We start from the raw sequence: 23478 nt of genomic DNA, 5'->3' as shown, positions 1-23478 counted from the left end.
GGGTAGAAATTCTTTTAATGCAAGCCGGCTCGCCTAGGGCTCCATAAGGTGGATGTAGAGTCTAGATTCCTCCAGAGACCAGAGGCCTCTGATCTCCACCTCTCTGATGGCTGTCCCATCCCAGGAGTGACGCATCTGTCACTACTGTTAGATTTGGTTGGGGAAGGGAGAGGGGTCTGCTGCTGAACCAATTGCGGTTCGTTACCTACCACTGCAGAACCTTGTGCAGTTCGGCTCACTGGAACTTCAGGTCCCACTGCAGAGCCTGCATAAGCCAGTGGGCATGTGTCACTAGCAGGATGCAGGAGGCCGTGAGGGCCTGCAGCCTCAGTGTCAGTCTCACTGAAATCCAGGATAGAGGCCGAAACACTGGTATCATAGCCTGAAGATTCTGGACTTGCAATTTGGGAGGATAGGCCCAAAACTGCAACATGTCCAGAACAGCTCTGATGACAGGGAGCATCTGAGAGGGAGTCAGGTGTGACCTTGGCATGATGATAGTGAACACCAGTGAATGCAGGAGTGCAGGAGGTCCGCCAAAGTCAGGAGGTGGTAGATGACAGCCTGGGGCAAGCCCGCCTTCAACAGCCAGTCATCGAGATAAGAGAAGACTGGCACCCCTGATCTCCACAGATGAGCTACAACCAGTGGCTTCGCCTTGGTGAACACCCGAGGGGTGCTGGTAAGGCCAAAAGGGAGCCCAGCCAACTTAAAGTGCTTGTGGCCCAACGGGAGCCACGGGTAACGTTACGCCTGTGGGCAGGCAGAACAGGAATGTGGAAATATGCGTCCTGAAAGTTCAAGGCTAACATCCAGTCTCCTGGGTGCAGGGCAGAGAAGACTTGAGCGATGGGTGCAGCGCAGACAAGACTTGAGCGAGTGTGCACATTTTGAACTCCTTCATGAGGACAAAATTGAGAGGGCATAGGTCTAGGATAGGACAAAGGCCTCCATCCTTCTTGGGCACAAGAAAGTAGCGGGAATAGCAACAACTACCTACTTCTGACACCAGCACACTCTCTATGGCTTCTTTGGGCAAGAGAGCCTCCACTTCCAGGCAGATCAAAGATAGATGGTCATCCGTCAACCTGTCGCAAGCAGATGGCATGGGTGAAGGGGAAGTCTGGAAGGGGAGGGAATAGCCCCTTCAGACAGTTTGCAGAATGCATTGGTCTGATGTGATAGACCGCCATTGGTCCAGGTGATGGCGGATCCTGCCGCCCACTGGTACCCATGATAAGGGAGCAGACTATAAGGGCTTGAAGGCTGCAGATGCCAGGGTGGTGGACGGGCCCGACTGCTGGCTGCCCAACCCATGAGGTCTGTGGGTACACATCCTCGGCCATGCAGAGGCTGTGAAGCTTGCGCATTGCGGTGTAGTGGCTGGGAGGCTACAAACGTGACTGGAAGCTCCTTCAAGCATGGTGGATTGGGGGTTGGCGTGGGGCCATGGAAAGGCCCAAGGATCTGCCCATAGCCCGCTGTCCTTAAAGTGCTCCAGCGCAGGATCCTCCTTGTCTCTGGGAGCCATCAAAGGACAGGTCCATAAGTGACGCTTGGACATCCTCAGAAATGCCATTCGACCTCAACCAGGCGTGGGGCCGTAAGTCCACTGTTGACTAAACCACTCTGCCCAGTGAGTCGGTGGTGTTCAGACCACATCAGATTATTACATTAGCTGTGACATTACAGCCCAGGCCTCCTCCGAGACCATTGGCAGCACTTGTGCAACCATAACCCAGAGTTTGGAATAGCGACCCAAAAGGCGCGTGCTGTTCACGGAACAGAGTGCCAGGCTGGTGGAAGAAAACATCTTCTTGCCTAAGTTGTCCAGCCTCTTGGATTCCCGTTCCGGTTGTGCGGTTAGAATGCACTAGGATTTACATGGGAAGTGGAGGCTTTGACCACCAAGCTCTCAGGGTGTTGCATGAGGATGTTGGGGTCCCCTGGGGCGGGACAGTGACACTAGTCCTGTTCACAGGAGCCCCTGTGTTGGGCTCGGGCCAAGTCCCAAGCAGGACAAAAATAAGAGCTTCATTAAATGGGAGAAGCAGTTCAGAAGGGGACACTTTCGGTTGAAGCACATCTGTCAAGACATTCGTCTTGACTTCCACAGAGAGCAGGCTAAGGTCCAAGACCTCTGCCACCCTCCTAACCACTGCTGCAAATGATGCTCCCTCCTCCATACCCACAGTAGGGAGAGAAAGCATGCCAGTAACTGAAGAATTATCCAGTCCGCTGGCGTCCACCAAATAATTACACCAGTCCATGTTGAGGTCATAATGATGGTATTCTTCAGGGTCCGGCGACCCCCTCCCACTCCTCCCTGAGTTATAGCCCATAATAATAGGGATTGCTCCTGCAAGGCCTTCAGATTCATGGCAAGGCAATGGGAGGAGACCTTCGGATTGTGGTCGCACTCGAGGCACCAAAGGCATACCAGGTGCGGGTCCGTCACCGACATTGAGCGGTGATAGGTGATGCAGGGCTTGAAGCCGGCCTTCCGAGAGGACATCCCTGCCTCACCATGAGTACAACCTCAAAAAAACTTGACAAAAAGTCACCCCCCAAAAAAGGGGTAGCTCTCACAGGATCTGCGCTGACTGGCGCAGAAAGAATTAAAGTGATGTCAGCGCACTGGAGTGGTGTCTATTTAGGTACTGCGCACGTTACATCTGGCACTCCCTTGGGGCCAATCGACGCCACCATCAGGCGCGCACTACTACTGCTCATAAAAAGTTTCCAAATCCAGGCTCAGGCCTGGGGATAATTCTAAAGCAAGGAACCTGCAACTAGATAGAGTCTCTATCAAATATGACAGCCTTGTTTTTTCCTAATATGAGAGGATATGCCATGGGAACAGTTCCTTTTCAATTTTTCCCTTTTAAAATAGAGATGCTGATCCACATAGTTTTTAAACCCATTTGTATGTTGGAGCTTTTTACTTTTACATTTTTGCATTCATTTGCTTAAAGGACAATGAAAGAAAAATGCCCCCACTACATAGATGATGCGTGAGAGATAATATAATGTTGATGAATAAATGATATAGTTGAGGTGTGTCTAAGATGTTGACGGAGTAAAAAGTCTTCCTTGCTGCCCGACTCTCTAGCCGCGCTGTCTGCCATGCCGGACAATTTCACAGCCCACAGTAACACTCCCAGGAGCAACATGAGCACTCCTGTGATGGTGGCAGGCCAGTGATAGTGGCACTGACAACACAGTGGCCCTGCGTGCTGTCACTTTGAGGCATCACGATGGCAGTCGTTCCAAACAAAGACATGCCTGAGCAGTGGCCCAGCTATATTGGAGCCCTTAGGCCTCCTTAAAAACAAGCTTCTCCCCCCAGGAGATGTAATGAGCAGCTCAGCTGCACCCACAGGAGGCATGGTGAGGAGGTGGAGGAGACACATGACCCCATGCACGGCAGCACTGAGCTACCAAGATGACGGCATAGGGTTGAAAGGGCCTAATGGCGCATTTTAAAAGCACATTTCTTCCCCTACAATGGGTAAAACAAACACACCAACTCCCGAGTGGAATCATTCCCAAGCCACAGATAAGCAAACTGCAGGATGTGAGCGGCAATTGGCACTTAATGCTTGCAGAAGCCCTTTGCAGTACATATAAGCTGTGGGCTGGTGGGCAGTATTGCTGAGGGTTCCAGTATACTGCTCAGAGGTGCTTATTGGGGTCCAGGCTTGCCATTTGACGGGACGTCCCCCAAGTACGTACAGGAGCGCTCTAGTGGGGCAGCCGCCCAGACTCTAGTGTTAGCGCTGAGGGAGGATCAGTGTGCCCACACAGTGACTGCAGAGGACAAATCCTCTAAAAGAAGAACCTTTGGATGCCCTGCCATTCACCTGGTGCGGCACCCAGACTGGGATCAATGCACGACTGAGTACAGAACAGACTTGCCCTGGCAGCTCTTCTTGTTGGAGGCAGTAGATGGTGAAAGCAAGTAAAGGGTTCTTCCACATTAACAGCTGAGCCTTGCAAATACTGGGACTGGCGCATGCACCAATAACCAGATTTCCCCCTCCTGGCTCTGTCTCCAGCAGTCCAAGGCAAATATGCTTGCCCATAAAAAAAAAAGGACACAACCCTGAAAGAGTTGCTTACAAAGTCCACCTCCAAAAGACATGACACGTTCAAAGAGCCCGACCCAGAGAAAAATGACCTCCCATCGCCCTCTCAGTCTGACGTGTCTGATGCCCCCATCAAATGCTCTTTTATAGAGGGCCTTTTTAGCAAACTGCACAGTGATTTTTAGGCCCTACGTAGCAATGCCACGAAAGAAGTAGCAGAATTTAAGCAGGATGTGACATATCTGGCCAAAGTGTGACATCCTTAGAAAACTCTGGGAACTTCAGAGAGGTGGAACTTGAAACCTTCTGCCAAGTGGTGATAGACCTACAGGAACAGAATGGCGACCTGCAGACATACGAAGAGAATCGAAAAAACAGATCTCTTTCCTCCAAAATTAGACTAAGAGGTGGGTCCTATGATGCAGAAAATGGAACCATCAAAAGATATGTCATCTGGCTCTTCAGCGCAAATTATCCCAGGTCTTTCTGACAACAATATCCATCTGGATCGAACACTCAGGACCAGCCTCCCCTCCAACTTGTGGAGCAATCCTCACAACATACTGGCGTGTATATCTCTATTGACAGAAGGAAGACATTATGGCCACCATGTGGAACCTGGGCTCAATCACGTTTGAAGCGACAAGGATATTTCTCTATCAGGTCTAGTTCCCCATAACTCTCCAAAAAGGACGCCTGCTAAACCCATCACTGGCTTTGTGCAGGATAAGGGCATCAAGTATAAAAGGGGGCATCCCTTCTGCTTGCCTCTCCCCGCCATGGACGATGCAGATGTTGGTCCACAAGATCTACCAAGAGAAACACCCAGAAAACCTCAGTGGAAGAGAGCGGACTTGAAAGGAGCACCCCGTAAACACCCAACTTCAGGGTATTGATGCAGAGCCTGAAACCTGATTTTCCCCCGGTGAGAACAGTTGGTGAGATTTTCAAAGCCGAAACACAATCATGTACATAAACTAAATACTAAGGTGGAGGCATCTAGGGACATGACAATGATTGGTCCAGGAATGGGCCGGGTTTGGCAACTACTGGATTTATTAAGCCTGAGTTGAGAGGCAGAAGACGAAGCTTGGCACTGAACTTAAGCACCTATTGGGTTCTGGTATTCCTTTCACATCAATATCACAGTTTTCTGTTACTCCCAGTTTGGGTGCCGTTGTACATGTTAATTTGTTCTTGGTTGTTCCCCTTACACTCACCCCTCCCCCCCCCATCAAGGGCTCCCTTCGCATATCCATATGCACCCATTGGAATCCCAGAGGGTACCCACAGGGACTCTGATACATGTGAATTGGCAACCCTAATTGGCAAGGACTGTAACCCCCATATAACTTCCCTAGTATATGATACCAGTGGTACCCAGGGCATGGGTGTTTAAAGGGTCACCAGGGCCTGAAGCACAGTTTGTGCCACCTAGTGGCCTCTAGGGTGGGCTACCTGCTCTGTACAGCAGGGTAAGACGTCAGCAATTTTTCAAAGTGGTAGAGGGTTCTGGGTAGAAAAGATGACACACATCCCAATGGATGTGGTCAGCTCAGGGGTAGATTAGCCGCTGGAGTTAGTAGCCCATTGGCCACTTACACACATACCCATATCGCCCTTAAATCTAGGATTTAAGGGCTACCCCTGACACAAGAACATCAGTTCTGATCTGACTTCAACAAAGGATAAAGAGGAGAACCATGTCTGCAACAACAGGATCTGCACAAAGTACATTTCGATACCCTGCACCTGAGGCAGCCTAGCTGGAACTGCACAGCTGCCACTCGTCCTAGACCAAAGGTCCGTTCCCTCAGACAGAGGGACCCCGTTGAGTCAAAGGCAATTCCAGACTCCCCTGAACTAGTGGCACTTGTCAGCTGCACACAGCAGGTAATATCAACGTACCAGAACCACAGAATCGCTTGCCAACGGGCTCTGCGAAGGATCGCCCAAATGTAGACTGTCCAGTGCATTGTGGGCAATGTAGTCCTGACCTCAGGCAAGTTTCAGATGGTGACTGTTTTCCCATAGATGTTGAAATAACGTTCTGCTGACCTTACCGCAGTTGGTCGCCAGTTCGGCAGCCAACCCTTTTACCCGACACTGCACCTCGGGGGAACTCCACAAAACTTTCATCTGACATGAGGAGTGGCTTTGTTGTAGACTTTTTGCATCTGGTTCCCCATCAGCACCATATAAGTGGTAAAACCAGCTTCTGCTTCAGCACAAGACACAAGGCACAAGCAGGACAACTTTTCAATGTAAAATTAAACTGACTTTCGTGACTTGGTCCTGCGACCCCATCACCTTTACCCTCCTTGGGTTCCACGCAACTGGACCTGCAAGTGGCTGATTGACACTAGTGCCTTCTACTATTGACCGCAATTATAACATTTTGCAGTACTTTTTTGCACCGATTTAATTTTGCTTCTAAAATCGATAACTTTGGTTATACTTCTCCGATTGACTTTGTTTTGGTGTCTAAATTGATATAAATCTATTCTTTATTTTTATAAAATAGTGTTGGATTTCTTTAGAGCCGTGTCAATTACTTATCGTCCATGTTGGTACTACGAAATGCTTAACACATGTTCCTCTAGTAAAGCCTGACTATTCTTTGCCTCTTTACCAGGACTGAGCTAAGGATTTATTATTGGGAATCTAAGGACCATCTTTGGGGTATTATAAGACTATTGCATGGTGAAGCCTAACCAGCATCACTACATAATACTTCACCTTCCTACAATATCATACTGAACAAACCAGCAGAGATTCCTGGTAGAATGCTATCCCAACAGACGCCCATAAACGATGACACTTTCACTTTTGCTAATATTTATACCCCTTATAATGCTCAGACATTTCTCCATAATCCCCTTCCACTGGTCATGACCTCCCTGGACAGAAATAGACTGGTGGGTGGAGACTTTAGAAATATTTTACTTACCCTGTAAGCGTGTAGTGCTATAGATTCACGTGCTCTGCATACTCTTCTTGCCATTTAGTGTTGGGTTCAGAGGTTTGCAACTTGTTTTTCTTCTAAGAAGCCTTTCGAGTCACAAGGTATAGTGACTCCTCCCTTAGCTTGCAAGATGCATAGGCACCATCTCCATAGTAAGATTTTATTTTTGCACTTTGGAGGTGGGTGGGCTCATGTGAATCTACAGCACTACATGCTACAAACAGATACTTACAGGGTAATGTATTCTGTTCATAGCACAGGTGGTTGTAGATGCTGATGCTCTGCATAGACATTAAAGCTGTACTCCTTTAAGTGGTGGTTAGCCGGTAGATGGTGCAGGTGACTGAAACAGAGTCCTTAACACAGTCTGACCAACTTTGGCTTGTTGGAGTGCTAAGAAATCCACACAGCAATGCTTGGTCAATGTTTGGAGTGGACCATGTAGCTGCCTTACAGACATCAGCTATTGGGATATTTCCAAGAAAGTTTTTACGTGTGAAATGCAGCCCAGGCAGAGCAGGCAGAGTTCTTTTAGCCTTGATGTAGGAGGTTGGATGCCTTTGACAATACAGCTGGCTATACCAGCCTTTGACAAAGCATGTCCTTTGTAAGGTTGAGCAAAACCAATAAACAGTTACTGTGGGTCACAAAAGGATTTGGTCCATTATATGGGCGCACTTGACGTCCAGGATGTGAAGGTCCCTTTCTGTTAACAAGTCTAGCTGAGGGAAAGAAATGGGGAGCTCTATGGTCTGGTTGAGGTCAAAGGGTGACATCACCTTTGTAAAACTAGGGTTGGTCCTAAGAAACACCCTGTCATTATGAACCTTGAAAAAAGGCTCCTCTAAAGTGAGGGGGCCATAGCTCCCTATCGCTTCTTAAAGATTTAATAGCTACAAGCCAGGAAATCTTCCATGGGAGCAACTGTAAAGGGCAATAGTGTAGTGGTTTAAAGGGAGGGCCCATCAATCAATCAATGAATCAATTAGAACATTTGTAAAGCGCACTACTTACCCGTGAGGGTCTCAAGGCGCTGGGAGGGGGCAGGGGTGCTGCTACTGCTCGAATAGCCAGGTCTTGAGGAGTCTTCTGAAGGTTAGCAGGTCCTGGGTCTGCTGTAGGAGGATGGGGAGGGTGTTCCAGGTCTTGGCAGCGAGGTGGGAGAATGATCTGCCACCGGAGGCCGCTCTTCGGATGCGGGGGAGTGTGGCGAGGGCGAGGTCAGCAGAGAGGAGCTGGTGGTTGGGGGTGTAGAAGCTGAGTTGTCTGTTGAGGTATGCTGGTCCGGTGTTGTGGAGTGTCTTGTGTGCGTGGGTGAGGAGCTTGAAGGTGACCCTCTTGTTGACGGGCAGCCAGTGCAGGTCTCTCAGGTGGGGTGTGATGTGCCTGCAGCAAGGGATGTCGAGGATCAGGCATGCAGAGGCGTTTTGAATGCGTTGAAGTCGTTTCAGGAGTTTGGCCACGGCTCCTGCGTAGGGGGCTTTTCCGTAGTCCAGCCTGCTGCTGACGAGGGCCTGGGTGACCGCTCTTCTTGTTTCAGTGGGGATCCACCTGTAGATCTTGCGGAGCATGCAGAGGGTGTTGAAGCAGGAGGACGAGACGGCGTTGACCTGCTTTGTCATGGAGAGAGTGGAGTCGAGGATGAACCCTAGGTTGCGTGCGTGGTCAGTGGGTATTGGAGCTGTTCCCAGTGCGGTCAGCCACCAGGAGTCGTCCCTGGCCGAGGGGGTGGAGCCGAGGATGAGGACTTCCGTCTTGTCCGAGTTTAGTTTCTGTCGGCTGTTCTTCATCCACTCGGCGACGGCTTTCATTCCTTCATGGAGGTTGGTTTTGGTGGTGAGGGGGTCCTTGGTGAGGGTGAGGATCAGCTGGGTGTCGTCGGCGTAGGAGATGATGTTGAGGTCATGCAATGGGGCGACGTAGGCGAGCGGTGCCATGTAGATGTTGAACACTGTCGGGCTGAGGGATGAGCCCTGGGGTACGCCGCAGATGATCTCGGTGGCTTCGGAGCAGAAAAGGGGAGGCGGACGCTCTGGGTTCTGCCAGAGAGGAAGGAGGTGGTCCAGTCCAGAGCCTTGTCTCGGATCCCAGCGTCGTGGAGGCATGTGCGTAGGGTGCGGTGGCAGACGGTGTCGAAGGCGGCTGACAGGTCCAGGAGGATGAGGGCCGTGGTTTATCCGTTGTCCAGCAGGGCCCTGATGTCATCGGTGGCGGCGATGAGGGCAGTTTCGGTGCTGTGGTTGCTGCGGAACCCAGACTGGGATGGGTCCAGGATGCTGTTCTCCTCGAGGTAGCGGGTCAGTTGTCTGTTGACGGTCTTCTCGATGACCTTCGCCGGGAACGGGAGCAGGGAGATAAGCCGGAAGTTCTTGAGGTCCTTGAGGTCAGCCTTGGGTTTTTTGAGTAGGGCGTTGATCTCGGCGTGCTTCCAGCTCTCCGGGAAGGTTGCTGTCTTGAAGGAGATGTTGATGGCTTTCCGGAGATGGGGTGCGATGGTGGTGCTGACTTTGTTGAAGATGTGGTGTGGGCATGGGTCTGACGGAGATCCGGAGTGGATGGTGTTCATGATTTTGATGGTGTCGTCGTCGTTTATGTTGGTCCAGGAGAGCAGGGGGTCGGTGCGGATGGTGGCCGTGGGGACGGAGGTCTCACTGGTTGTCGGGGCAGTCGTGACGTTGAAGCTGTCGTGGATGTCTGCGATCTTGCGATGGAAGAAGGTGGCAAGGGAGTCCCACAGGTCTTGCGAAGGTGGGATGTCATTGGTGTTGGAGCTGGGGTTGGAGAGTTCTTTCACAATGTTGAAGAGCTCTTTGCTGTTGTGTGCGTTGTTGTCTAGGCGGTCTTTGAAGGAGGCTCTTTTGGCGGATCTGATGAGGTGATGGTGTCTGCGGGTAGCGTTCTTGTGGGCTGCGTAGCTGTCTGGTGTCTGTTCACGGTGCCATTTCTTCTCTAGCTTACGGCAGGTTTGCTTGGAAGCCTGGAGGTCTTCAGTGAACCAGCTGGCTTTCTTGCTGGTGTGTCTGTAGGAGGGTTTCTTGTTCAGGGCGAGGGTGTTGGCGCAGTCGTCGATCCATTGTCTGAGGTTGCGGGCAGCAGTGTCGGGGTCGGTGGGGTCGGCGGGTGGGTTCCGGGCGAGGGTGGTGGTTAGCTGGTCTTTGATGACTTTGCTCCAGCAGCGGCGGGGGATCTGTTGGGTGTGGTGGTGCGTGGTGGGTTTTCGGAAGGTGAAGTGGATGCAGCGATGGTCGGTCCAGTGGAGTTCGGTGGTGTGGTTGAACGAGACGTGGGAGCTTGCGGAGAAGATGGGGTCAAGCGTGTGGCCGGCGGAGTGGGTGGGTGTGGTGAGGGGTTCGAGTTCGAGGTTGGCGATGTTGGCGATCAGGGTGGTGGAGTTGCGGTCGTTGTTGTTCTCGAAGTGGAAGTTCAGGTCCCCGAGAAGGATGTAGTCTGTGGAGGTGAGGGCGTATGTACTGACGAAGTCGGCTATGGAGTCGCTGAACTGTGGTTGGGGTCCGGGGGGTCTGTAGATGAGGGTTCCTCTGAAGGTGGTGTTGGGATCGGTGTGGATCTGGAAGTGCAGGTGTTTGGCGGTGCCTAGGGTGTCGTCGGTGTTGGTTGAGACTCTGAGAGTGTTCCTGTGGATGATGGCGATTCCTCCTCCTACTCAGTTGGTGCGGTCCCTGCAGGTGATCTTGTAGCCGTCCGGGATGGCTATGGAGATGTCGGGTGCCAAGGAGGGGTTCAGCCAGGTCTCCGTCAGGTAGGCGATGTCTGGGGAGGTTGAGTCGAGTAGATCCCAGAGTTCAACGGCGTGTTTGCGAGTGGAGCGGGTGTTGAGAAGGAGGTAGTTGGGTTATTTCCCGGTGGGTTGATTTGCAGATCGGATGCTGGTGAAGCTGCAGTTCTGCCAGGAGAAGGGTTCTTGTGTGCGTTTCAGGGCGTCCAGGAAGCAGGTGTGTGATCGTCCGATGTTGAGTGCGTGGAGGGTGCTGGCATCATAGCGGCGTCGGGTATTGTGGCATTTGCGGGGGCCAGGGGTTCTGGTGCTGGGCGCGGTCCAGGCGCGGACGGGTGCAGACAGCCGCCATAAGAAGGGGAGATGGGAGGGAGGAGCAGCTGGGACCAGACGAATGGGCGAGCGGAGGGCGGGGCCGCAGGGAGCGCAGCGGCAGGAAAAACGGGGTGAGGAACGGCGAGGGTAAAGAAGGCAAAAAAGAGCACAGGGTACAGAAGTGGCACAAGAGGGAAAGAGGAGCAATGAAAAATGAAACCAATAAACAAATACAACGAAATGCAAAAACAATTACACTAGGCGAAGTGTAGCGAGCGGGGGGGCGGGGCCGCAGGGGACGCAGCGGTGGGAGAACCACAGGAGGAACGGCGAGCAGGCAGAAGGGCACAGGGCACAGAAATAGCGCAAGAGGGAACAGGGGGAATGCAAAAGAGAAGAAATACCAATACAACAATGAGCAAAACAATTACACTAAGCAACCACCGGCCTACGTGTGGCCACCAGGGATGAGGCGCAGGTGGTAGCCTGCGGGTGGAGGAGGGCCTCGAACTCACGTCAGTGCAGCAGCAGCGGGCTGGGAGACACGGGCGAACAGGTGGTGCTGTTGCGGCGTGGGGGAGCGACATGCCTGTAAAGGGTCAAGGGTCGCTCTCCTCACCGCGCAGCAGCCGCCATAAGAAGGGGAAGTGGGAGGGAGGAGCAGCTGGGAGGTGGGAACGGATTAATGGGTGAGCGGGGTGGGCGGGGCCGCAGGGGGCGCAGCGGCGGGAAAAGCAGGGTGAGGAACGGCGAGGGTAAAGAAGGCAAAAAAGGGCACAGGGTACAGAAGTGGCACAAGAGGGAAAAAGCATTGAAAAGTGAAAGCAATAAACAAATACAACGAAATGCAAAAACAATTACACTAGGCGAAGTGTAGCGAGCGGGGGGGGGGGGGCCGCAGGGGACGCAGTGGCGGGAGAACCACGGGAGGAACGGCGAGCAGGCAGAAGGGCACAGAAATAGCGCAAGAGGGAACAGGGGGAATGCCATGAGTCTAGTAAGAACAACATTAAGGTTCTAGACTGGGGCGGGAAGAACTCTGAGTGGAATAAACTGTTATAGCCTTCCTTGAATGCCTGGATGACAGGGATTTTGAAGAGTGTTATCTGTTTTGCATGTAGGCTGCAATAGCGGGCAATGAAGCCATATGGAAGTGTAAGGGAGGCCAGATTTTTGCTAGTGGCCGAGGAAACAGAGACTATTCTGAACTGCAGGTTTAAGAGGCTCCATGTGCTTGGAAATGCAATAATGGATCACTTTTTCAACTTGGTAACAAATAGGCTTGCATAGTGCGCCTGCATACTTCCTTGAGAATGACCATGCATTCTTATGGTATGTTGAGATTACCAAACTCTTTGACCTTAGGAGACAAATTGCTTGATTGAGCTGTCTGGGGTTGGGGTGCCTGATTCTGCCTTGGTTGTGAGTGAGAAGGTCTGGCCTGTTGGGAAGCTTCTCATGGAGAAAATGGAACTCTCAGAGAAGGGTCAAGAACCAGGGTTGTCTGGCCCATGTGTGAACCACAGGATGAGAATTAGGAATGTTTGCTGAAGCTTTTGAATCACATACGGAAGGTGGGGGGGAAAGCATAGGCAAAGACCAATTAATTGAGCACGCACTGCCCATTGACTGTGGGAACCTGAATGCAAAGTTTTTGCATTTTGCGCTCTGTGTGGTGGCGAATAGGTTGACCTCCGGGACCACCCACCGACAGAAGTACAGGAGTGGACTTGTGAGTAGAGTTCCGACTCGTGGACTTTTTACTACATCTGGCTGACCAGGTCTGCAAAGTCTACTCCTGGTAGGTACTTGGCCAGGAGGTGTATCTGATAATGAATACCCTAATGCCAAATGCTCTGCGCTAGTGTTGACAACTGCGCTGAGTGGTGCCGCACCTCTTTTGGAGAAAGGACATGGTGGTCATGTTATCCATTTTTTACAAGGAATACTTTGTGCTGAATCTCTCAAAGTAAGGCCATGAGTGCTAGCTGGGTGGCCAGGAGCTATAGTTAATTGATGCAGAGGCCCCATTGTTACAATGACCAGATGCCACGAATAGTTTTTATTAATTTTTATTTTTTATTTATTTACTATACTTTGAACATACATAAACACAACAAGCAAAATAAAAAGAGAATAAAGAAAAGGGAGAAATTGCAAAACATCATACTGGAACAAATACATATAATCGATCACAGCGGTGTTTAGGCTACATGTCAAATATTACCAACATTCTGTCTATCACAATCATTTATGCAAAGTTGAGGGTGGGGAAAGAATACATGCAGCATTGTAGATCTTGTCTATAAACATTGTTAGTTGATTGCATTCAATCTGACCTTACATCAGGCTCATGACGGACAATCAGCTGTTAACATCTCCTTGAGTATGACAATTTATTAGACAAAAGTCTGTACACTTCTCCTCTGTTAGGCAGGTTTATCAGTTTCGGACATTTTGGGCCAGGTTCTTTCGACTCTCTTACAGCAACATAACTACAATATAAACCCCAAAAGTTTTTGGGACGGCTCGGAGAGGGGGGGAGGGGGGGGGGGTTTGAAGTTCACTGTATAATTCTGTTTGCGTATTACAGTATACCGGGAGACAGCGTTTACAATGCTGGAAATACCATACGGGTTCATAACAACACGGTCGTTACAACGACCGCGTTGTTACCATGCGTAGCATTACATCGCAAGTCGTTTCAACGACTTGCACTAGGTGGGGTTCAAAGGGAAGGTGTTGGATTTAAAATCCAACACCTTCCATGCTGTTGTGCTAACCGGAGTAGGAATCGTAATTTATACTATTCCTAAGTCCAGCGTGCCACCTAGCGTAAGTCGTTGAAACGACTTGCGTTGTAATGCCACGCGTGGTAACACCGCGGTCATTGTAACAACCGCGCTGTTACCTACCGCGTGGTAACAGCACGTGTTGTAACGTCCTACATTTCAGTATACCATGTCTTTAGACCAGCTAGTTATAGTGGGGCATATTGCCAATAGCAGACCGTAGCATCCGACAGCGTGGAGATGCCCCTTGGGGGGGGGGATTCAGGCGCTCTATAAATATATAAATCAAATCAAATCAAATATCCACTAGTCGTCTAAGTTCTCTTGGCAAGCGCTTTGAGTAGCCCAGCAATGCTAATAACGGATCCAGAGTTAGAGTCATGCCAATTATTTCTCCCAGCCTAGAGAATATTAGTTTCCAATAATTGGCGATCACTGGACATAGCCAAGCTAGATGAAGAAATCCTGCTGGGCATACTCTACATATTTCACACTCTGCCAAATCCCGCAGGCCATAGCGGTACAATCTAGCTTGGGTGTAATAAACCCTATTGAGGAATTTGAAATGGATTAACCTGTGCCGTCCATTTCGTGATCTCAAAGCAGTAGGTCCAAGTAGTGTAATCTAAGTTCTCCCCGATCTCACTCTGCCACTCTAATAGTTTTTGCTGTAATCCAGTGTGATAATATATATGTAGGAGACTATTTTTGTGGGCGAGTCTGTTTGCAGTAGATAAGTGAAGGCTGCCATTTCCTGCGTGTGAGACCGGCCTCGTGGCGTGGGCCCTCCTGACCTGCAAGCCACCCTGCAACCGCACCGATCCCCGATGTCACAGACTTCCGGCCACCATGGCCCAACATCCCGATGGCCGGCCAGGCCCCAGCAACCCCCAAGACCCCAACACGCATGCCCGGCCGAGGGAGGGAGAAACCCCCAAGCCAGACCGGGAGGCGCCGTCCCTGTCACACCTCTGGTCTCCTCCCCAAGGAAGGTTTCGATCGGCCACCAGGCCCCCGGCGAGTGGGCGCCTCGCCTGCTGGGTGTCTGGAGTCCCTCCCAGACCCACCTGAACAGATCAAAGGGCCGAACGACAGGAAGTCCCGACACACCGCCCCCAGGCACCAAGACCCCTCTCGGCGAGGACTCCGGACTTCAAAGAGGAGGGGGAGTATAACAAGGGGTGCTGAAGGGACGGGAGGCATAGAAGACCTGGACCTACGAGAGCCTGCTGACCTGGTCGCGGCTCGATCGCTCCCCGAACCGAAGAACGCTACCCGAACTCTGAACCACCTGAGCCCTGCTGACGCTGTTGCAGCTCCCCGAACTCTGAACCACCTGAGCCCTGCTGACGCTGTCGCGGCTCCCCGAACTCTGAACCACCTGAGCCCTGCTGACGCTGTCGCGGCTCCCTGAACTCTGAACCACCTGAGCCCTGCTGACGCTGTCGCGGCTCCCCGAACTCCGAACCATCTGAGCCCTGCTGACGCTGTCGCGGCTCCCCGACTCCGAAACCACCTGTGCCTGCTGAGTGACTCGCGGCACTCTCCTCCAAGGGAATCGGCAGAGATTGCTGAGAGAAGCAACATCCCCCAGCTCGAGGATTGAGAGCTGTGCGCAGGATACTCCGCAGAGACACTGCACTCAAAGACTGTCCCGCTACCCCCATACCCCCATCACGAGATCGCCGCCGCTTGTGGCACTGATTCCATACCTGCATTTCGGATCATAAAGATCCCTTACGTCTACGATAAAGTATACTGTCTCACGAAGAACTACTGTGTGGTGTCCCTCTGTCAGATAGTGCAAGCTCAGTGTGTGCGATCCTAGGTACGAGACCCTTCCAGGAAGGGCCTCCCCGCCCTTGCTCGGCCTAACTCTGGGAGAGGTGGGTCACAGGTGGTCAGGAACGTATTCCGAAGCCCCCCGGAGAACGCCTTCCAACATTTGGTGGCAGACAACGGGATCCGAGCCAACACCTAGAGATCGTGCAGTAAACGACTGAAGCACTACCGAAAAGAAATGGAAGGAGAAACCTCCCTAGGTGCCGCAGGTACCAACACAAGCACGACATTCCGAGAGGACCAGTTGGAATATTATACGCACCGAGAATTAAAACAATTCTGAAAAGACCTTGGAATCGCTACCACCGGATTAAGCATGAAAGAGGATTTCCAGGGAGCAGTGAAGACCTGGGTCGAGGCAGGAGCTCCCCGGGCCCAAACAGAAAGAGAGCCGCCAAACGAACCACGAAGCATCCCGGGGAGGAGCAGCGCCCCAGAGGGGGGCCTATCCCCGGAGGAGCTAGCGGACCGAGAAAGGGGCCACAACCACGAACTAGAGCTAGCAAAACTGAAAATCGAGGGAGAGCTAAAACTGGCCGAGAAAAAATTGGCAGTAGAACAATTACGCCTACAAGGAGAACTCAAAGAAAAGAAACGACAGAGAACACGAAGAAAGAAAACTCCAACTAGAACACGAACGCAGCCTGAAAGAGATCGAGCTCAAGGCTAAAAGTGAGGAGGCTAGACCCTCGGGAAATCAACCCCTCTCCTCCGTCGTGGAACCAAAGGTCCACATCCCCAAGGATGTGGTGAAAGAATATTACAAGAACGACGACATCGGAGGAGGAGCCTAGCGCGCATCCAAGATGGTCGCGTGAGCACAGGGCTCCCCGGACCCTTTCTGCTCCTCGGAATAAATCCTGAGACTATCCTGAGTTGGTGTATGGAATCTGAGAGAAGAAGACCAGCTGACTATATATCTCTTTCCAAAACTCTAATCGGACCTGGGAATCCTGAGTTATCGTCGCCGGAACTTTTGGGACCCACCCGACGGAGGAGGCCGGGGTGGAGGTGACCCGTGGGGCCGGACTGCAATTGAACAACAGCGGCCTCAGCGCGGTGCCAGTCACCGATTCAGCACTTTCGGTTTCGATTTTGGCCTTCAGGAGATCAGCTGGCGTGCGTGCTCAAGGTGGCGGGGTGCCTCTTGGGCCTCTGCCCGAGGTTTGCTTCCATCTGCTACGGACGGGTCTGACGCCTCCGACCCCTACACCGACAGTTTGTGATCCTTTCTCTGGCACCCGTGCACCCCTTGATCGGAGGTCCCATTGAGTGACGGCGCTCACATGGCGGGCAAAGGGGGACCGGAGGGGCGCAAGACCAAGGCCTCACTACGCGGGGGAGCGGTCCAGAGCAACAACATGGACCGCTATACCCAGGGCAGGGGGTCCCCTGGCGCTGCTGGCCTCTCCCCGGATGCTGCGGGGGGAGGCACGACCGTCGCTGCGGAACCTTCCCTACAGGACATTATGGGCGCCATCGAGGGCATCAGGGAAACTATCGCGACGCAATATGAGGCCCTGGCCCGTAAGATCGACACTGTCGCGATCGACGTCACCCTGATTCGGGCCGACCTCTCTAAAACCAACGAGAAGGTCCAGGCCCTTGATACACGGACCTCCACCTTGGGTGCGGAGGTGTCGGATCTGCGGGCCGCGCTTGGGGACATTAGAGTGGTCAACGACCACATGGCCCGGCGGCTTGAGGACTTCGAGGGACGGGCCCGACGCAACAATATCCGTATCATTGGGGTACCGGAGTCCTCCGACAGCAGCCCGGTGGACCTCGTGGTCGAGGAACTTATCCTGCAGCAGCTGTCCCCGGTTGGCCTAAGTAAATTCTTCGCTGTGGAGCGGGCCCATCGGGTTCCTGGCGGCCGGCCGCGGCCGGGGGCCCCCCCGAGGCCTATCGTGGCTAAACTGTTCCACTACAGGGACCGCGATGCTATTCTGCAGGCTTCACGGACCCGTGGCCCGGTCCGCTACGAGAACTCGATCGTCAACTTTTACCCGGACTTCACGCAACTGGTCCAGAAACAGCGGATGGGATTCCAGGGGGTGAAGCGCCGTCTCCGCGAGCTAGGCCTGAAGTATTCGATGCTCTACCCGGCGAAACTTCGAGTGGAGCATGGAGAGCGGACAGTCTTTTTTGACACTCCTGTGGCCGCAAGTGACTGGCTGGACTCGCTGCCGGACGGGGGTGGCCGGCCCGGGCCCTCTGGGGGCACTGCAGGTGACGGGTCCCCTTAGACTGACTTTTGGTCCTTGCTTTTGCGTTTTTGCACTGTACAGTTGGGTCTTACTTCTTTTGCATACTGTGTTTTACCAGGACCCGTGAGGGGTGCGGGCGGGTTCGGGTCCCTTTCCTCCTCCGGGGTCTTTTTGTAGAATGGGGTTAGCGGGGCGACAGGCACACTGCAAGTTGGGGGGGGTCTTAGGCCCGCAGGGGTGCAGGGTGGGGGGCGGTGGACTTGGGGTGGGGTTGGGGGGGAAGAGGGGTTGTTTAGTTGTGTGTTTTTTGTTTACAGGGCGAGGAATTGATTTTTATTCATATTTGGGAGCGGTGCTGCGGGCTGGGGGCTTCTTGCTCTATTGGAGGGGATGGGGGGAGACGGGTTGAGGCTTATGTCGTGGAACGTCAATGGGTTGGGGGACCGCATTAAGCGGGGTGTTGTACTGCAATATTTGCGCCGTTTGACTCCTGATGTGGTGTTTCTCCAGGAGACGCATTTGGTCGGCAATGTCTGCCATGCGATGCACAGAGGGGGATACCGCCTCGTAGCCCATTCTGGTTTCACAACTGGCTCCAGGGGGGTGGGCATTCTCCTGCGAACCTCCCTTCCGGTGGAGATCACGAGGATAGTCTCGGATGACAGAGGGCGCTATGTGTGTCTGATTGGGAGGTGGGAGGGGCAGCCCCTTACCCTGGTTTCAGTCTACGTCCCCCCGGGCCTCCAGAACTCCACCTTTGCTGATTTGGGTCGAATGCTGCTTGACCTCCCGGACGGCCTCCTGCTCATGGGCGGGGACTTTAATTCTGTGGTTTCGGGTGAACTGGATCGTCACCCACCGAGGACCCTCCCCGCTGCCCAGTCATGGCTGGGTGGGATGTTGGAGACCTTCGGCTTGGTGGATAGTTGGAGACTACTGCATCCGACCCAGTGCCAGTTCACTTTTCATTCGGGGGCGCATGGGAGTCTCTCCAGGTTAGACTACTTCCTTATGCCAGCGGCGCAGACTGGTCGGATTCGAGAGGTCAGACACCTGGCGCGTGGTATCTCCGACCATTCTCCGCTGTGGCTTCTCTTTGACACCGGGCCGCGGTCCGCAGGGCGGATAGCTCCCATTAACCCCTGGTACCTGCGGGACCCTGTGACTCGTGACAGCCTGGTTAAGGCCATGGACCAATACTTCAGTGAAAACGAGGGGTCGGTGTCGTCTGCGTTGTCCCTTTGGGAAGCCTTTAAAACTGTTATACGCGGACACGCCCTCGCCCAGATAGTGGTGGCCAAGAAGGTTAGGAGCGAGGCGGTGGTGAAGCTGGAGACTGACGTCTCGGGGCTGGAGTCGGCCTTGGAGGCGAATATTACTCCGGACGGGCTACATGCCCTTAGCCTGAAACAGTTCGAATATAGGTCCCTGGTCACTGACGCGGCCCAAACTATGTATAGGGAGCAGCAGGGCCGATTGTATGACGCGGGGGACAAGGCGGGAAAGTTGATTGCGTGGCTGGACAAAAAGGAGAGAGTGAATCGCGTGGTCCCCGAGTTGCGTGCTGCGGATGGTGGGTGTGTGACTGAACCGGATGAGATTGTGGAATGCTTCGCTGACCACCTCCGGGCGGTGTACTCCCCGGTGACTGACAGGGACGAAGATGACTCTCGCCTCCTATTGAGAGATATTGCTCTGCCCGGCCTGTCCGTTGAGGACCGGGAGCGGCTGGACGCCCCCTTATCGTCGGATGAAATAGCGACCGCGATTCGTTCCCTTCGCTCGGGCAAGGCTATGGGTCCTAACGGTCTGCCCATTGAACTATACAAATTGCGTCCTGATAAGCTTGCGCCCTTCCTCGGCCGCATGTTCCGCGACTCTCTTGCGGCGGGTTCCCTTCCGGCCGACCAGCGCCTGGCCACTATAGTCGTTCTCCCCAAGGAGGGCAAGCCGCGTGACCGCTGTACCTCTTACCGGCCTATTTCACTGCTCAATGCAGAGCCTAAAATCCTGGCGAAAGTCCTGGCCAATCGATTGTTGAGTGTCGTGTGCGACCTTATTCATCCGGACCAATGCGGCTTCATCCCGCACCGCAACACCGCTCTTAACTTGCGGCGTCTGCACGGGGTCCTCGCCAGGGCGGAGCTCCTCACCGAGCCGGCCGTGCTGGTCTCTTTGGATGCCACGATGGCATTTGACACTATTGAGTGGCCATTCCTCTGGGCCGTCTTGGATAAATTCGGCTTTGGGGAGGGATTTATTGGCTGGGTGAGGCTCCTTTACACGGGACCCATGGCTCAAGTGGTGGTGAATGGGCGGGTCTCTCGGCCCTTTGCCCTCGGCAGGGGCACGAGGCAGGGGTGCCCGTTGTCCCCGTTGCTTTTTGCTCTCGCCCTGGAGCCACTCGCTGCCTGGCTCCGTTGGGAGCCCTCGCTTAGAGGGATCCGGTGGGGCCCGGGCTTTGAAGATCGGGTCTCGCTGTATGCGGACGACATTCTCCTGTACCTCACCTCACCGCGGCAGTCACTCAACGTCCTCTTTGACGTTCTGACCTCCTTTGGGAACAATTCGGGTCTCACGATCAATTGGTCTAAATCCTGCGTTTATCCCATCGCTGGTGGTCCTCCTCTCCTGCCGCCTCGGCTCCCGATTCAAATATCTCTGAGCGGCTTTAAGTACCTGGGGATATACGTTTCGCTGGACCCGGTGGCTCGCTACGAGCAGAATCTTCTGCGTCCACTTCGGCGGCTGCGGGAGGACACGGCCCGGTGGTGCAGGCTGCCCCTGTCCCCGCTGGGTCGGGCCGCGCTGTTTAAAATGATGTCCCTTCCCAGGTTCCTCTATGCACTCCAGAACTCCTTTGACGCTATCCCAGTGGCCTACTTTCGGGAGGTGGAGAGCCTGCAGAGGAGACTGGTGTGGAACGGCCGGGCGCGTATTGCTCTTGCCAAGCTCACTCTCCCCTGGTATGACGGGGGCATCGCGCTACCTGACATTCGCAGGTACTATTGGGCCTCGCAGCTATCTGCCATTAACCACGCCACGTATGCGCCCGGCTTGAATCCGGCGTATGAGATGGACAAGTTCCTGCTTCCCGGCGGGAACTACAACAGGGCACTTTATTCCCGCCTGGCTGACCGGACCCTTACGGGTCCTACTAAGATTGCTGTGCGGACCTGGAGGGCTGCCACTGCGGCCACGGGCTGGAGTGAGCGAATGACATGTGCTACTCCCTTGTTTGCCTCCGACCGCCTGGGCAGCTTGTGGACCACCAAGGGGTTTGACCAGTGGGACACGATTGGTATCAGCAAAGTGGGAGACCTGTGGCACAAGGGCGCGGTCAAGACTTTCGCGGTGCTCCAGGCCGAATACGAGCTGACCGACAGGGAGTTCTTCCGCTACGCCCAGGTTCGACACGCCCTGCTCTCGGTCTTCGGGGAGGGGACCACGGTCCCTGTTTCCTCGCCCCTCGAGGACCGCGTACTTGACGGACATGTCCCTGATAGTACTATTTCTTTAATTTATAAAAAATTGATTAATCACCGGGCGGATCTCCTGGTGCGCCTTCGGGAGGCTTGGACTGGGGATGGGGTCGAATTGGATGACGAAGACTGGCAGTCTGCACTGTCGTCCCCCAAGGAGGTTGCCATTCCGGCTCGTCTCCGGTTGGTACAGCTCAAGATTCTCCATCGGGTGTATGTTACGGGTCCGCGCTTGGTCGCGATGGGATTTTCCGACGACGGGCTCTGTAAACGAGGCTGCGGGCTCAGCGCCACCTTTCTTCATATCCTTTGGGAGTGTCGCGAGGTGGCGGACTATTGGCGCCGGGTCCACACGGTTATGGGACAGGTCACCGGGGTTGTACTGCTGCCGGAGGTGCGTCGCTGTGTCCTGAATGTGTGGGAGCCCAATGATTACAACGCGGCTCAGACTCGGTGGGCGGCCCTAGGGAACATGATTGCCAAGAGGGATATAGCGCAACTTTGGGGCGCTCAACGGCCGCCCACCGTGTCAGTATGGAAGGAGAATATGGACTGGTGTATGTTTCGGGAGAAGACAGTGTATGTGGCCCGTGGCAAGCCGGGGGCATGGGGTAGAATTTGGGGCCAATGGAATGCGTATCGCGGAGGCATCTGTGCGCCCCCCCTGGTAGACACTGATATCGCCATGTCCCCCTGACCCTCGACGGTTCCTGGCGCTTTTTGTAACAACTACATAGGGACGTTCATCTTCCTTGACCCCCCTTTCCCCCCCCCCCTCCGTCCCCGGCCTCCCGGTACTCCTCTCTTTAGCGGATTGCTCAAATGTTCTGACTGGAGTTTCCCGGGGGGAGCCTGAACCGCACTGGTATCCCTCGTAACTCGCCTTTTGTTTTTATTGTTTTTCTTTTGTTTCTGTTACTGTTGGACTGACGCTTGCTGTTCTTCGAGAACTATCTTGAGCCACTGCGGGGCAGTGCCCTGGGGACGGATTGCAACTTTGATGTGTGTATATTTCCTTATGTACCTAGCGGCCGGCCCGGGTGGTTGTAGGCCCATACTTGTGACCGAACTGTTGCTCAATAAAAACTTTTTCAAAAAAAAAAAAAAAAAAAAAAAAAAAAAAAAGAACGACGACATCCAGCAATGGTTCAAGGCCTACGAAGTTGCCATGACCTCCCACCGAGTCCCGCAGAAAGACTGGGGGGCTGGGTTGTGGGGCCGGTTCCTGAGCGAGGGGAGAGATACCCTGCTAGACCTGCCCTCCACGGTGCTGAACTCCTGCAGTCACATGAAAGAGGCCCTAGCAGCCAGATATGGGCTCACCCCCGAAATGTACCGGCAACGGTTTCGAGACTGCAAAAAGATACCCGGTACCACATGGGTGGAGTACGTGAACTTTTACAGCCGGGCCTTGGACGGGTGGATCAAGGGCAGCAAGGTCTCCACCTTTGAGGAGCTGTTCGACCTAATCGCGTGGGAACACTTGTCCGCCAATTGCTTTATGGAGTTACGCCAGCACCTCCTGGACAGCAAGCTCACTGACCCTCGAAAACTGGCCGTCGAGGCTGACCGATGGGTGAACACCCGGGCCTCCCGGGGTCCCGTGGGAGACTACGGTCGCCACAGTCAGGGACCCCCCCACCAGAGGTGCGGAGGGAACCAAGGCCGACCGAGAGAATTCCCGGGGGGCTCCCAGCACAGTCCCCCCAGAGGACAACCTCCGCACTTTCCAGCCCCACCTCCAGCCAGCACCGGGCCACCGGGGAGGTCGGGACCCCGAGTCAAGATCACCTGTTTCCGCTGCCAACAGACCGGACACTATGCCAGTGACCCCCAGTATCCCATGTATCAACGACCCGCAACGACAACCCCTCCGGCTCGACAAATGGCCTCCGCAGCCCTAGGAGAAGAGATGGAAGACTCCGAAGAATGGGAGCCAGCCGCCATGGCCCTGGTCTCCCTAGGGGACCGAGAGATGGTCCCCGGAACACCCCTGCCCGCCAACACGAAGAAGTACCGACAGAAGGTGACGGTCAGCGGTCACCGCG

The sequence above is a fragment of the Triturus cristatus genome, chromosome 5_1, assembly GCF_964204655.1.
Source record: "Triturus cristatus chromosome 5_1, aTriCri1.1, whole genome shotgun sequence".
NCBI lineage: Eukaryota > Metazoa > Chordata > Amphibia > Caudata > Salamandridae > Triturus > Triturus cristatus.
The sequence above is the reverse complement of the archived record's forward strand: the minus strand, read 5'-3'. Positions refer to the sequence as shown.